Source organism: Tinamus guttatus, unplaced genomic scaffold (assembly GCF_059628265.1).
Source record: "Tinamus guttatus ecotype Peru unplaced genomic scaffold, ASM5962826v1 Tinamus_guttatus_pri_ptg000384l, whole genome shotgun sequence".
NCBI lineage: Eukaryota > Metazoa > Chordata > Aves > Tinamiformes > Tinamidae > Tinamus > Tinamus guttatus.
Genome location: NW_028288918.1, coordinates 1,651,419 through 1,655,054, shown reverse-complemented (window position 1 = coordinate 1,655,054; position 3,636 = coordinate 1,651,419). Strand labels below are relative to the sequence as shown.

The 3,636-nt window shown below is 43.8% G+C and overlaps 1 long non-coding RNA gene across 1 annotated transcript; it reads left to right on the top strand.

Moving 5' to 3' along the window:
* The first annotated feature begins 524 nt into the window (after nt 1-524).
* LOC148593538 (uncharacterized) lies at nt 525-2,287 on the top strand. The gene is made up of 2 exons (XR_015913703.1): nt 525-561; nt 2,212-2,287. It is a non-coding gene; the product is annotated as an uncharacterized LOC148593538 (long non-coding RNA).
* Nucleotides 2,288-3,636: the final 1,349 nt, after the last annotated feature.

The window sequence follows — 3,636 nt, the reverse complement described above, 5'->3', positions numbered from 1 at the left end:
TTTAAAGAGATGAAGCTATTATTGTTGCTTAGCTTATACCGATTTGCAGTCAGATTTACTATTCAGCTGTATACTGGAAAAGTTAAATATCCACTCTCTTCATACAGAGACAGATATTTATTTTATCTAAAGAATTTATATAATACCAACAGTCTGCCTTGGTGCAGCCAAAGAGGCTTAAAAAATTACTAGCAATCCCTTTTTTCCACCTCAGAGACCACATCCTAAACACTGAACAAATCCCATCAGTGTTTGGGGCACATAACATCATTGTCATCAAATCAATGGTGAAATTACGTGCTGCTAATCCTTGGCGTTCATTCAAACAAGCTCAGCAAGTTTTAGCAGCACAATGCATTTTATGTTTTCATCAATGGATTTACATAGTGAATGAGGGATGCTCTCTCCTTCCCAGTCTGCAGCAGTACATGAGAGAGAAATGAAGAAAATTTATTGCACAGAGAGCAGGGGAACTGGAAAAGAAGCAGGTCTGGAAACTTACAGCTGCTAAGTAATGGTGCTTCTCCCCATCTGTAGATATCAAAGCAGGTTAAAAAGCAGGTAAGCGCCATCATGGTAACAGGGAAGGATATGTAAAATGACTTCTCAATGATCACAAAGAAAAGCCGAAGTACAAGTTGAGCCCTCTTCACTGCCCTACTCTTTTCTATGAACAAAACTTTGCAACTCCTTTGCAACTTCACAGAGCTTGCTGCTGCGTGTTCCTCTGCCTCATAGCCGAATCTCATCTACGTGAGCACTCCATGGCCCCTGTCCCTGCAGTGCAAGATACGTCTTTTGCTTTGGAAGTTATACTCATGCTTTTCAGACCAGATAACTTACTTGGGAGTGCAGGATTGTTTTGTGACGTGATGTTTACTGACCTAGATCAAAGAATTAAGCTAAGTGATATAACCATTCAAGGAATTAAAATCTTTATTTTTTTTAACAGGAGAGGAGAAATGATGTCTACTTTTTTGGCATGAATCTCAATATTAAAAAAATCATTAAAAATAATAGAAATAATATACCTTCATAGAGATCCCATTTAAAAATGAACAAACAAAACCCTTACTACAGGGCTCTGATTTTTTTTATTTTTTTATTTTTTTTTTTATTTTTTTTTTCTTTCAGTGGTCTTGACAGTTTGTACCAAACCTATAGCAGAGCGTTCCTGCAGATCTTCTCCAGAAGGACAGTAACCCGCTTCTGCACTGTGACCTGCAGGGAAGCTATAGGGACCCGGAGCGAGGTGCTGGGGTACGGCAGAGCGTGCACTGCCGCGGATATTCACTCAACAAAGAGGCAACATGAAAGGCCTGTGATGTAGGTGGACTAGGTATCTGGGCTGGAGGGAAAAGGGATCGCAGGAGGGGCTAGCCAGGACGGAAAGGGCCTTTGTCTGCTGGTACAGGGAAAGAGGAGAATGAAAAGGTGGTGCAGATGTCATGGGGAAAGAAGAGAAGAATCAGAGGTGGGGCTGAATGGGTCTGCAGTGGCCTGGAGGAGAGCTGTGGGAAGACTGGGAAGCTCCATAACAAGGAAGAAGAGCGGTCTGAGCAGAAGTGACTATGTAGAAGGCATTCTGCAAACAATGCAGCCACCTGATAATTTTGCAGTGAACCCTCTAGTCCTTGTTTGAGTCTGCTTCTCGCTGTATGACCAGGGCTTGACAAGAAAATGCTAGGCACTAAGGTAAAGGTAGATATTATTGACTGTCTTGTTAAATCGCCCAGGAAAGCTCAATAAGTTGCCTAGTTGCAAGTGATGCTGCTACTCACTACTTAAGGACAACTCTGAGAGAAGTTGTCTTGTGCCCAGGTATAAAACTGGCACTGGGAACATTTTGTTTTAGTGTTAGAGTAATCATGGAGATTGGTGAACAGGGCAGGAATGTAATACCAGATATAAGAGACACTGATGAAAGAAGGGTTTTGCAGGCAAGTTATAGTAATGATTCAGGTTAGAGAGAGAGGCACTGAGCAACTTTTTGGTCTACAGAGGCAAAAACATACATGATTCTCCCCCAGCTATTGTGTGTATGCAGCCTATCTGTGTAATGAGGGTACTTCAAGTTAAATGCCATGCTGCAATCATGCACCTCCTGCACAACAAACTTGTATCCAGATTTGCCTTCAAGGGAGCACATCCTTTAACGGGGAACTGTCAAGCTATTCACTGGGGTGAGTCATTTCTTTGAACCTTTATCAGATCCAGAAGGAGCTGTACACCACTATAGGACCTGCAAATCTCTTGACATTGAGGAGAAATACGAGAGAAATGCAGCTTTCATGTGGCTTAGTTTCCACACCCCTCCGACCAGAAGAAACCCACTGCATCTATCTAGTCTAAACCAGCTCTTGATGGGATAACAATCCCCAGTTCCTTATGCCTGGATACCAAACGAGTCTGTTACGATGGCAGCTGTCTGATAACGTGGAGAATTTATTTTTACAGTAGCCCAGTGACGGGCACTGTAGAAAAACATTGCTTGGCAGAGAAAGCCCCTAATGAACCGTTTGCCTAAGCCGCTCTGAAATCCTCTTGCCGGGTTTGTGCGCGCTCATGTGAGGATGAGCATTAGTGTGAGGGCAGCGGAGGTTAGCGGCAAAAGGATTAGCGCGACAGGCTGGCGTGCGAGGCGCCGAGCGCGCCGCTGCCTGCGTCACCGCGTGCGCGGGGGAAACGCACGGGCTCGCGCTCAGCACCGCTCAGCTGCTCTGCACCGCCGGCTTACGGCTGCTTTGCATCAGCGGAGGAGGGAGAGCAGTTGGAATGAGCCAGCAATCCCCTTGATGTTCCTTATTATCTTGCAAGGTAAATAGAGCACGCAGGCCAGTGACTGGGGCACACTCCTGGGGAGAAGACTGCAGACGAAGGGATAATCCAGCTGAGGAACATTACATTTCCCAAACTCTTACCCTCGTAAGACAGTGTCGCGCTCGGGAACAGCAGGCAGGGACAGGCTTCAGCCGGCTGACGCAACATGAATGACCAGAGCTCTGCAGTGTGTAAATGATGTTATCATTAAGACTGCTGCAGCGTTTCCAGTCTAAAACAACCAAAACAACCCCTCTTTTCCCTTTTTTTTTTTCTTTTTTTTTCTTTTTTTTTTTTTCTGGGTGCTTTACAGACGTTGTTCAAAAGCTCATAGTTGGAGGGAACAAAATATGGTGAAGGAAAACAAACAGAAAAAAAGAAAAGTCACTACGGCTGTTGAGTAAAATAAATAAATGAATTTTCCCTTTTTATAACAGGGAGGAGCGGTGCAGCAGAGGAGAGATACAGCTCCGGGTGTAAAAATTATTACAGCAGTGATTTTTAAAATGCAAGGCCCAGACCTAAAGTCAGCATGCAAACACACAAGACCCTGCATAATATTTTTCACTTTTAGAAGAAATAACAATGACCTGGATCACAGAGGAGCTTGTTAGTGCTCCAGTGGTGATTCTTGTGGTTATAAAGATTTAATTAATGCACTTTATGAGTGGCCATGGCTACAGAAGAACTGTTCTGGAGAGTTTTGATGGCATATCACGTCAGCAAATAAAAATTTGCACTAAATAATATAATCTTGCCCAACCTTTTGGTGTTCTTTCTCCAACTACAGCATCACAAGAATGCTCTGAGCTGCAG